A 12411-nucleotide genomic window follows, 5' to 3' on the forward strand; every position below is an offset into this window, starting at 1 on the left:
AGAGAAGAGAAAAGAGAGAAGGAGATTGAGAAAAATATTGAATGAGACGAAGATGGAAATAGATGAAGCGAAAAAGACGGAGGGAGGAGTGAATAAAAGGATAAGGAAAAAGTGAAGAGGGGTGGAGGGAAGAGTCAGACGGAAAAAGCTTATTAAAATGTATACAGATAGGCCAAATTTAGGGCAGGACAACGTCTGTCGGGTCTTCTAGTGTTATACATATAAAAAGTGGGCGTGGTGGTCATCCGATTTCACTCATTTTCAATACTAATCTATTCTGGGTCCAGAAAAGCTCCGTTACCAAATTTGGTGAAGATTATCTCAATATTTACTCAAGTTATTGTGTTAACGGACAGACGGACGGACATGGCTCAATCAAAATTTTTTTTCGAGTCTGATGATTTTGATATGTGGAAGTCCATATCTCGATTCCGTTATACTTGTTCAACCAACCGTTGTCCAATCAAGTACAGCTGGGTATAAGAACATTGTATAAGAACAATCTAACTGAAGGAAACCATGTCGCTGCTACCGCGTCATTAGTGATGGTTGAACTGTTGGAAATGTTAACAAAACGAGGCTTTGCGTCTGATATTGTTATCGTCCCAGAGCACTTTCTATGATATTAATCCAAAGACAATACATTTTGATGTATACTCAGTAAGAGTCTACAGGTCAAGACACAAAGTTGCCACTTGCAGATGGCTTACTGTAACTCAAAGATGCGGAAGTGGATATACTTATATAGTTAGAGTCGTAAAATTCTGGACTATTATGTAATATAGCGTATATTTGACTAAACACGAATAGGGCATCAGACTCACGCTAAAAGGCTGTGAAAAACGAAGGCTTATCGACCCCCTACAAGGAACGATTTGAGCTGAAAAAAGTCATTATCCTTTTGAATATGTTCAGCTACTAGGAAGCAAACTCGTGCATTTTGAAATATGGATTCATTGGGGTTAAAGACAAAATGCCGTCATAAAAGCATTTTATGTCATTGTATTCCTTCGGTAAGCGCCGAATGAGGCACTTTCGTCTAACCAAATACTTCCTAATTAGTCTCCATTAAACCACTTCTTTCATCATCTAAACTTAATAAGAAGCAAAAGATCCTGTTTTTTTACCTCCGCCAGACTATCGAAAAACCGAGCATCTATAAATCTGAGTCATCTTTCCTGCATTGTGTGTGAAAAAATCGACTACTCTTGCTTCTCAGTGGTGGGCATAAAAGAGCTGTGCGCCGAGTATATGTCTACTTCGGAATCTTTCCTGTCCATCTCATCAGAAAACTCGTCGGGAGACATTGAAATACTGCAAGCGAAGCTCGCGATATTTGATTTTATCAAGTTGCTTAGGGCTGTGTGTCAACAACATTCGAATCTGCGACTGAACTTTTCGTCACCAAAGATATTGAAAGATTCAAAAAGCCGGCAGGATTGACTGACTCGCCGATGCCTTCAGTACATCCCACCTGTTCCGTTTTTGAGCCATGCGTGTTGAATTTAATGTTCCTATCACTGTATAACCACTATTTTTTCCTTATTTTATCGAAGTTTGTAACTACCGTACATGCTGCTCTTAATAAAAGTCAATTAACTTGCTACAAGTTGGTCAAAAAAGGCGTTGAGCCAAAAACCCTTAAATGGGTTAATTTCAAGCTTGGCGTTCCTGTTACAGTTTCTGACACTGTTTTAAAATCAGAACTCTGGCCAGCTAATATCACAGTACGACCTTTTCGTTCATTTCGTGCGAACCAGGACGCCTCCCCATAATTTAGCTGTATCAAATTCGGCTAAAAATGCTTAAAAATATATTTTAAAAATATGTGTGGCCTTCGGACCAAATGTTCGGCTGTATATAAGTATAGCTCTCACCTAGATTATGATATATTCGTGTTTGTTGAATCTTGGCTGAATGAAAACTTCTTTGATAGCGAAATTTTTGATCCTAATCTTTATGACATTTTTCGTAAAACCGTGAACCTGTTAAAACTGGTTGCCTCCGAGGTGGTGGCGATCTTATTGCTGTTCGGAGGAAATTCCGCGCCGCATTGGTAACACTTACCAACTCGGACACAATCATTGACCAGCTTTGCGTACGTGTGCATGGTTCGTCTGATATATTGTATGTATGCGCCTCGTATATGCCACCGAATAGCGCAAATGGTTTATAGTTTGCACATGCTGACAATGTTGTTTCATTAGCATCAAATATTGTTGGTGACAACCATCTTTGTGTCCTCGGGGATTTTAATTTATGCCATTTGAATTGGTCCCGAATTGATAGCACGGGTGCACTTATGGCCACTAATGTCAACTCTTCAGCCGAAATTCATCTTACAGATAATATTTTAAGTACTGAATTAGTTCAAATTAATCATTTCTATAACTGTTTAAATAGAATTCTAGATTTAGTATTCATTTCTAATAATATTCATTACACTTTGTCGGAATGCATCACACCAATGTAGCAAGTCGATAAACATCACGTTCCTTGTTGTTGTTGTTGTTGTTGTAGCGATTAGTTACTCCCTCAAGGCTTTGGGGAGTGTTATCGATGTGATGGTCCTTTGTCGGATACAGATCCGATACGCTCGGTAACACAGCACCATTAAGGTGCTGGCCCGACCATCTCGGGAACGAATTATATGGCCACATTAAACCTTCAGGCCATCCCTCCCTCCCCACCCCCAGGTTCCATGAGGAGCTTGGGGTCGCCAGAGCCTCGTCTGTTAGTGAAACGGGATTCGCCGCTCGAAGGTGAGGTTGACAATTGGGTTGGAGAAGCTATATATTGCGCTACACAACCCCTTGAATCCCACACGTCATCACGTTCCTCTTTCTCTGGAGTTGGAATTTTATGAATTTGCCGACGTTCCTCCTGAGGCTGGTATAAAATTTAACTATAGCGCTTGTGACCTATCTACTTTAAATGAAATTTTGTCAACCATTGATTGGTGCGATGCTTTCTGTGGCAAAGATGTTACATCAATAACATGAATATGAATAACATTCGTATTTTAAAAATAAGGTTTATGAGTTGTGCTTGCAGCATGTTCCTATTTTAAAAATAAAACCATACAAGACACCCTGGCATTCCAAGCGGTTAATGCATTTGAGGAATCTAAAAAACAAATTTGGGAAGCTGTTCAAAAAAACTGGGAATCCAGTAAACCAGTCTAAATTTCAATACTATTTGAAGGAGTTCAACTGTTTGAATAAGTTTCTGTATAGAAACTACATCTTAAGTTTTGAGAAAAATATAGTTTCTATCTCGAAGGCTTTTTGGGGCTTCATAAAATCTAAAAAGGCTTCTTCGACAGTTCCAAATAATGTATTCTACGACAGCACATTTGCTAATAGTGCTGTAGATTCTGCTAATTTATTTGCTGATTTTTTTTGCTCCCAACTTTGAATCCGATTTGCTCTCTGAATCAAGTTTTCCTTCCACGAAGGATTTTTCTATTAACTTCGGGTCTCTGCGTGTATCCGTTTCGGATGTTATAAACGGCATAAAGAAACTTAAGCCGTCAACTAAGGCTGACCCTGATGACCTCTCGGTCATTTTGCTAAAAAGCTGTCTGTGTTTGGCAATGTCACTCACAATCATTTTCAACAATTCTCTGGCCGCGTGCCTTTTTGTGGATGACTGGAAATTGACAACGGTTTCACCTATATTTAAGAGCGGCAATAAAAACGATCTTCGCAATTATAGACCGATTTCGAAGCTATCTTCGCTGTCCAAACTTTTTGAAATTATTGTCAATGACAAATTGTATTTTGCGGTTAAAAGTTTAATCACTATCAACCAACATGGTTTCGTACCAAATCGCTCAGCTGTAAGCACCCTAACAGTGTTTAGTGAATACTGCATTTCTGCTTTTCAGAACAGATTTCAAGTTGATACAATTTATACTGACTTCTCGAAGGTATTCGACAAAGTTTCTCACAGAACACTTTTATTGAAACTGGCTGCTTTGGGTTTTCACTCTACTTTTTCATGTGGATTAAGTCTTACTTATCCAACAGGCGCTGTGTCATAGACGTTGATAATACCGCATCCCGTCCCTTCATTGCATCCTCAGGAGTCCCTCAAGGTAGCATTCTAGGACCTCTCTTGTTTATACTTTTTATAAACGACATTGTCTCATGCTTCTGGTTTGCGGAATATCTGCTGTATGCGGATGATCTAAAAGTGTTTGCTGTTATAAATAGTTCTGGTGACTCTGAACGTCTGCAATCAGACCTTAATAATGTCGAAAACTGGTGTAGTTTAAATCGTTTATCGTTAAACATTAAAAAATGATTTCATGTGACTTTTTCAAAATCAGTTAGTACCCTTCGTACTTGATATAGTATCGCTGGCTATACATTGCAATCTGTTGAAGAAATCAAAGACTTAGGGATGTATTTTGACACTAAATTTAATTTCTCTACGCATGTAAACTATGTCATAACTCGATCTTATGCAATGTTTGCGTTCACATGACGTAATTGTTCCGCATTCACCAGTCCCTACACTATGAAGTCACTATATTGTGCCTTTGTCAGGTAGAAGTTGGCGTATGCGGCTGTCATATGGAGACCCTGCCAAATTGGCATCTCTAATCGGCTTGAGCGTGTTCAGAAAGTTTTTTTACTATTTGCTCTTCGATCTTTAAACTTCTCTGAGCCAATGCCTTCATACGAATCTCGATGCCTTTTAATTGATCTAAACACGCTTGCAAATAGACGATCCATTCTATCTTGCTCATTTGTCATTGGCATAATTTCAGAGACCGTTGATTGTCCATCACTTGTTGATAAAATTCAGTTTAATGTACCATGCAGAAACCTCCGGCAGTTTGAACCCTTAAAAATTTGGGTTTCTAGAACTATTTATGGTATAAATGCTCCCATTTCTAGGGCTTGTGCTGATCTGAATATGTTTTTTAACTCCTCAGGTGCTGACTATACTTTTCCTTACGCTGCCTTAATTAACAATCTAAGATCTTATTTTTCTTAGGATTAAGTTAATGTAAAAATTTGCATAATATAGTCTGTAATAATCTATAAATTCAAAGACTCAAATAAATAAATACATAAATACATAAATACATAGTCGGTGTTTATGGTCCTATGCATGATGCCAGGTACTCGCTAGGAGGAGATATAATTATAAGCTGCATGAGCTTTACGCAGCTATAAGGATGGTGCAATGAAAATAATGGATGATTTAGGTCATATTATGCTCCGGTCAAGAAAATACCTTAAACCCATGTTCCGAAGCAGGGGGAGATGAGGTAGGTGGATAAACATATGAGTTTCCTTAGGGGCCCCACTTGGTATTAGTTGTCGCGAAACAGAAACAGCCAAAATCTCCTAGACGGTTATGCGCCAATTAACGACGATAGTGAATATAGTCCATATCAGACGTTAGGTCAGTTTTAACATCCCTTAATTGTCCTCTTGGCAGACTACTTGTCATTTGCTAATCTTGACATTGACTAATCTTAATAGCCTAAAATCTACATGCTAGATTATTGCAGTCTTATACCAGGCTGCTAAAAACATTCCAAAAAAATTATTTGTTCGATTTCACGTTTAGTTCACACCACTTACTTTAGACATGTGTTCTTCCTCATCGTCGTCTCACTCTACCTGTTCTCATCATTTTTAAAATATTTTTATATCACACTTCCTTAGTCAAAGCACCAAAAAGAAAGAAGTTTTACATTCATACCAGCATAGGTGATAATGAAGGGGAAGCGACTAAAGGCACTTCAAAGTGGAGAAAAGAAATATCTTTTAAAACTTTTTGGCATTTCAACACCACACTTTGTATCCTAATCTTGCTTCATGCAAAGCTTTAGTTCGAAATTCATTTGCTTAGCACCTGCGTTTTCAGTTTACAGCGCCCGACTTTTCTCTAATGTCATACAACATGCCCTTTCCCCATTTTCTTTCACATTTCCGTTTCTCCTGTCGAGGTATGGGGTTAATGTTCCGTTGCAGTCTGCTGCGTTTTCGGTTACTCACTGCTTCACATCTCTACGGCTATGGGTTTGCAAAATCCAAATTCAAAATTTTGCAAAGCACAACACATCGTTAAAGCTCAAAGTTTTCGCAAATAATAGCAATAAACAAATCCCATTATACACGGGGTATCAAAATACTATTTTCATACGTGAGCAGACTTTTTAAAAAATCGTTAGTTGCAATACTCACACACATCTATAAGTATGCAGGTAGACGCATAGTAGACACACACATACATATATTAACGCATTTAGTTGGAGTTTTCAAAGTTGCTGATTTTTTTCTGTGTTCATTGCTATGGATTGCCAGCACAAACTTGAGGGTGTCAGTGTCAGTGCCAATGTCTAATATTTCGTCTGCCACATTTTAGTCTCAAATTTTGTATTCTTTTTTGTTGTTCTGTTTTATGGGATTACGAAGTTTCTTTTTTGTGGGGGTGTTAATACTGTTATGCTTCTAATGGGGTGAGTATTTTTTACTGATTTTTTTGTAATGGGGACATATTCGAGTACATGTTTGCATGTGTGTTTTTGGAGGACATGGGGATAATGTTGGGATCACGTGACTTTCAAAACACAAATAAAGGTAATTACTGCCATTTTTCATGTCGTGAGTTCGAACTCCGTTTTAGTAATTTGAAAACCCAAATCCAAAACGAAGTTCAGATGTAAACGAATCCCTATAGTACAGTTCCTGTGGTTTTAGTTTTTAACACTAAGTAAAACACAAAAAGTGGGCGTGGTAATTTACTGATTTCGCCCACATTTCCTTTGTGTTTGCTCACAAATATTTCACGCTTTAATGGAAATAAATGTACCACACGCTTTCACAATAGGTCAGTGCTTCGTCGAGTTGCAGCTGCCTAAACGCTGGAAATCGCTGTTGATAAAAGAGGCGGCGCCACGCCCCTTTTCCAAAATTTTAGTTTTTTCGCGTTTGTTTTTTCAAAAGTTTTTTCCTTAGAGGCAAAACGCATTGATTTAAATTATTCGTCTCAAATTTATTGCCTCCAATATACCTGTTGTTGTTGTAGCGATAAGATCCCGAAGGCCTTGAGGAGTGTTATCGATGTTGATGGTCCTTTGCGGGATGCAGATCTGGTACATTCCGGTAACAAGCACCATTAAGGTATCACCCCGACCATCTCGGGAACGATTTGCTATGACCACATGAAACCTTCTAGGCCATTGTATGAGAACAACCCAAATTGAATTGGCTGCGTGACATTTAGATTTGACGTTTGCATACATTCTTTACATTGTCGCAGCGCATGCTTATTTGGGTTAGTGCAAAAAACTCCGGTTGTTTGCGTGCGCAAAAAAAACGCTGTGCAGTTTTATTAGGTTGGCCTGTTAGGCACTTTCCATGTGACAATTGTAATCCATTTGTCGAATTTCGATATCACAACCGAAAAGGTTTTTGATTTATGTCCAATATGTTCAGAATTGACTTTATCAAAAGTAGGCGGTGCCACACCTCTTATGATCAAAAGTGTTTTAATTCAATTGTTCATTCCCCGAGATCGGTTTTCGGCATATCAACATGTGTTTTTTCGAGGAAAGGGCTACAATCGAGAGCATCGGTTACTCTTAAGGGAAAAACTGCCAAGAAAGTGCAATATATGAAGACAGGACAAGAATGGCTTCGGTCGCCTGGTACTTCGTCGAGGAGCAATTGGTAAACCCTGGGGAGTTCTGTCTAAGCAAGGTACATTGTGTGTATGATTATCTTTTCGTTGTGGTAGGCGTACAGTGCTTGAGAATTCGTCCACAGCCAAGAGGATGGAAGCTTTGCAACACAAACTGCACTTCCACTTAACGCAACGGTAAATCTGTACCCATTGTCATCGTTATTAAAATCGCCATAGCATGGGCAGACTTATGAGACGGGAGCCTCCAAGAGTTTGACCTGTTTCGAATTCATGGTTAGCTGAACAGACCACTGTGCGGGGTATGGAGTCACTGAACGGGTACGGAAGACGCGTTGTCAAATTTAACACTAATGTTCACTCCATAAATCAATGGGTTGGGGAATTAAAATGTGGCTTGAAACAGCTCATGTATAAAACCAATTTTGGCAGAAGGGTTGTCAGAAGTTCGATGGCAAGTAGAAGTGCTATCAAAGTGCAAAGCTCTTGTACCGTATAATCCAAAGGTGTCTGGGATACCGTGAACTCACAATGTTTTGCAGATAGAGGACGTCGTTTACATCCTCAAATTTATATCTGATGAAATTTACTTTGTCATATCCTTCTTATCTCCAAGACCTAATTTGTTTGGCTTTTATCCAGTCTAGAAAAAGTAGAGCTAACGGTGCGTTTGTTAAGGCCAATGACATCAATATCATCACCGAACGCGGACAGTTGCAAGCTCAACTTGGGTATTCGCAGACTCTTCCGTGTATTTCTGGCTACCTGTACCTTGATATTAAATGAATGGACCTCGAGTTAGCTAAGAAAACACTGAGTTGACCCCACCTCTTGACTGATATCGGAGGCTTTGAGGACAGTGGTCCGGCTCGAAGGACCATCTTCTGGCGAGGAATTGATAACTTCAATTTAATCGCCAGATAAAGAAATGTATTGATCTTTGTTCAGTAGTGCACTTTATTCAACACTTGTATGTATAATGAAAAACAATGAAATGGCAATTATTATACATGCAAAAGGTCTTATATAGAAAAATTTAAGAATGATAGGAGATGAAGGAAACTGCAAAAACTGGTGATATTCGTGCTACCATATGTGCATATCGAATATGATGGTTACCGAAGTGTAGCGAAAAACAGAGCAGTCGCTTTTACATTAAAACAGGTATGCTAATTTTATAGCATTCCTCAACATTCCGGGCCCCGCTGAAACACTGTTTCAGAAGTTGGCAGAATCACTATCTTAGTTATTGGTCGAATTATTTCTCCTCGGATGGTGCGAAGTTTCACGACGCGGACTAGCCCGTCTGCCCGAGGGAATGTTTCCAATACCCTTCCCATTGGCCAGACGGCAGGTGTTGCGTTTGTCTCTTTTATTATTGCAATGTCTCCAACTACTATATTCCTTGTACGTCTGTTCCATTTGGCCCGGTTTTGTAAAGATATTAAATATCCTTTGTGCCAGCGGCGCCAAAATCCTTGATACATATATTGTACGTGTTGCCAATAGTCGAGCTTATTTTCATTGATATCCTGTAGGCTTCCTTCGGTTACCATTGTTAGTGGTCGACCTATTAAGAAATGAGAGGGAGATAGGTAATTAACATCAGAATCGGAAGCCACGCCAATTGGCCTTGAATTCACCACAGCCTCAATCTGTATTAGAAGAGTATTCAACTGCTCAGCTGTGAGGATAGAATTTCCAATAACTCGGTGCAAATGTAATTTAACGGAGCGCACGGCTGACTCCCAAGTTCCACCCCAGTGAGGTGCGTGAGGAGGAATGAAATTCCAGCGTATTCCGTCGTGAGCCAAGACTTCGCTTATTATGTTGTTATGTTCCTGTGACTTTACAAGCTGATGCATCTCACTCAAAACTCTAGATGCCCCAACAAAATTTCGCCCATTGTCGCTAAATAATTGTGTACATTTACCCCTGCGTGCCATGAACCGACGAAGTGCTGATAGAAAACAATCAGTAGATAAATCACTAGCCAGTTCTATGTGGATTGCCGATGTGGCCAGGCACACAAAAATGCAAATATATCCCTTGGACTGACGTGCATTTCTACCTCGATATAATTTTAAAGTAATTGGTCCAGCGTAATCGACTCCGGTGTGCTGGAAGGGAAATGCTTGACGGGCACGAACTGGAGGTAAATCAGCCATGAATTGTGACGTCGAAGCATGGCGTAACCGAAAGCACCTTGCACAGTTGTACGTTATTTTACGTATAAGATTCCTGGCTTCCAACACCCAATATCTCTGACGTGCAATGACGAAAAGTGCTGATACGCCTGGGTGGAGGTGTCGGTTGTGTTCGTCCAACAGTAAAAGATGAGGAACCTTGCATAGTTTTGGTAGTATAATGGGATGTTTGGTTTCCTCACATAATTCTGATTAAGATATTCTTCCACCGACGCGAAGAACGCCCTTGTCGTCCAAAATCGGTGCTAACTTAAGAATCGGTGAACGTCGGCTTATTTCTCTTTTAACTTTAAGTGCTTGCACCTCATCTTTGAAGCATCTTTGAGAATGTCGCAAAAGAACATCACGCGCGTTTGATATTCCCTCGAAGACTAAAGCAAGAGAAGTTTTGACTGGACGTTTACGAGTATGGTTAATGAAACGTAGAACATATGCGGTTGTCCGAATTAGCCGTTGCCATGAGGATACGCGGTCGATGAGACAATCAAATACATTGCTCTCTTTACCATCTGTAGTTAGCATACTAATTGTGTTGCCTTTGATCTCGCCTGAAACTTTGTTACGAAGCCATGATGGACCTTTCCACCACAAAACGAAATCACGAAGTAAGGCTGCCGACATTCCACGTGATGCACAATCCGCTGGATTCTCTTTAGAAATTATATGATGCCAAAGGCTTCGTGGAAGATTAGTCAATATTTCCCTTGTTCTATTACCTACGAATGTCTTAAGTTTAACCGGTGGTATCGAAAGCCAGGACAGCACAATTGTTGAGTCGCACCAAGCATACACCCTGGATTCCCGACGTGGAATGATTTCGAGTATAACCTTCACTAGACGAGCTAGTAAGAGAGCCCCACTAAGCTCTAGTCTGGGTAGAGATATTGTTTTTAGGGGAGCAACTCGGGTTTTCGCTGCAAGTAGTGAAACAATGCCTCATTATCCTTTTCAAAACGCAAATAAACTGCTGCTGCATATGCCTTTGTTGAAGCGTCTCAAAACCCATGAATTTCTATTTTGTCAACATTGTTCGGTACAAATCGATCAATTTTTATTTCACTTGCCTCACTAAGATCTTGATGGTATTGGGTCCAAGTTTCTGCCAGATTGGGAGGCAAGGCTTCATCCCATGACAAATTTTGTAACCATAGTAACTGAAACATAATTTTGAATCGAACAACGATAGGGGCCAATAAACCCAAAGGGTCAAATAAACGAGATACATCTGAGAGAATTTGCCTTTTGTTAACGGTCGGCTGAGTTTTGGTTTTAACAGAATAAGTTAGAATATCTTCTTTAGGTTTCCAATAAAGCCCAAGTACCTTCTCAATTTCCTCCGGGAATATCTCATGCTGCGCAGGCAGTTCCTGATCCAATTTCGAAGAATTTGACACCCATTTGCTGAGTTCCATGCCGGCCAGCTTCAATAAATGTACTAGTTCATCACGCAGTTGCAGGAGCTCAGTCTCTGAATCGGCACCCGTCAAAACATCGTCAACATAGAAGTCTTCTAGAAGTATGCGGCTTCCGCGAGGATGTGTTATCTTGTAATCCTGAGCTATTTTTTGAAGTAACCTGACTGCCAGAAAGGGAGCACACGCCGTTCCATAGGTGACCGTACATAGTTGGTACTGCTTCAATGGAAGGCTGGGATCCTCCCTCCAAATTATCCTTTGGAAGTCACGATGATGCTTATCAACCCAAATTTGGCGAAACATTTTTATAATGTCTGCTGTAAAAACAAATCGATGAAGACGGAACTTTAAACAAACGGCGAACAAATTTCGATAAATATTTGGCCCCACTTGTAAAGTGCTATTCAAGGAGCGGCCTTTGGAGTCAATAAAGGATCCGTCAAAAACGACTCTCAGTTTTTTACCCAGTACCGGGTGATGTGGAATATAAAATACCGAATCATCCATTGGGGTAGTTTGGCGTGGCTGTATTTCACACATATGACCCATCGCTTCATATTTTCCCATAAATTCAATATACTGTAGCCTCAACGAGGGGTTTCAAACTAAACGTTTCTCCACTGAATAAAATAGAGAAAGTGCCCCTTGCATGGTATCTGAAAACGTTGGGGTATTTTCCCTGAATGGAAGATCTACTGTATATTTTCCATCAGGTTCGCGAGTCGTTGTGCGTAAGAAGTGTTCTTCAACTAATGCATCGTCTGGATCAATGCATTTGGGGAAATGAACTTCCTCAATTTCCCAGAATTTTTGAAGTGACTGGTCAATGTTAACTGTAGTTAAGAATGACTTGGTTGAAGGGGTATCATTTCCGATAGTGGTTGATGTAACTACCCATCCGAAAATTGTGGAAACAGCTATGAGATTTCCAAAGGCGTCGAACTTTCTCTTGCAGTCAAACACCTTCCAAACGTATTGCGAACCTATCAGGATATCAATCGGCAACGACTCATTAAAGGACGGGTCAGCTAGAGCAATATTATCGAACTCGTTTCCTAAGTCTTTGTTAGTTGTTACTGCTGGAAGCGGTGCAGTTATGTGGCTGAGTACATGTACTTGCG

This window comes from Eurosta solidaginis, chromosome 2 (genome assembly GCF_040869045.1).
Source record: "Eurosta solidaginis isolate ZX-2024a chromosome 2, ASM4086904v1, whole genome shotgun sequence".
In the NCBI taxonomy this organism is placed as follows: Eukaryota; Metazoa; Arthropoda; class Insecta; order Diptera; family Tephritidae; genus Eurosta; species Eurosta solidaginis.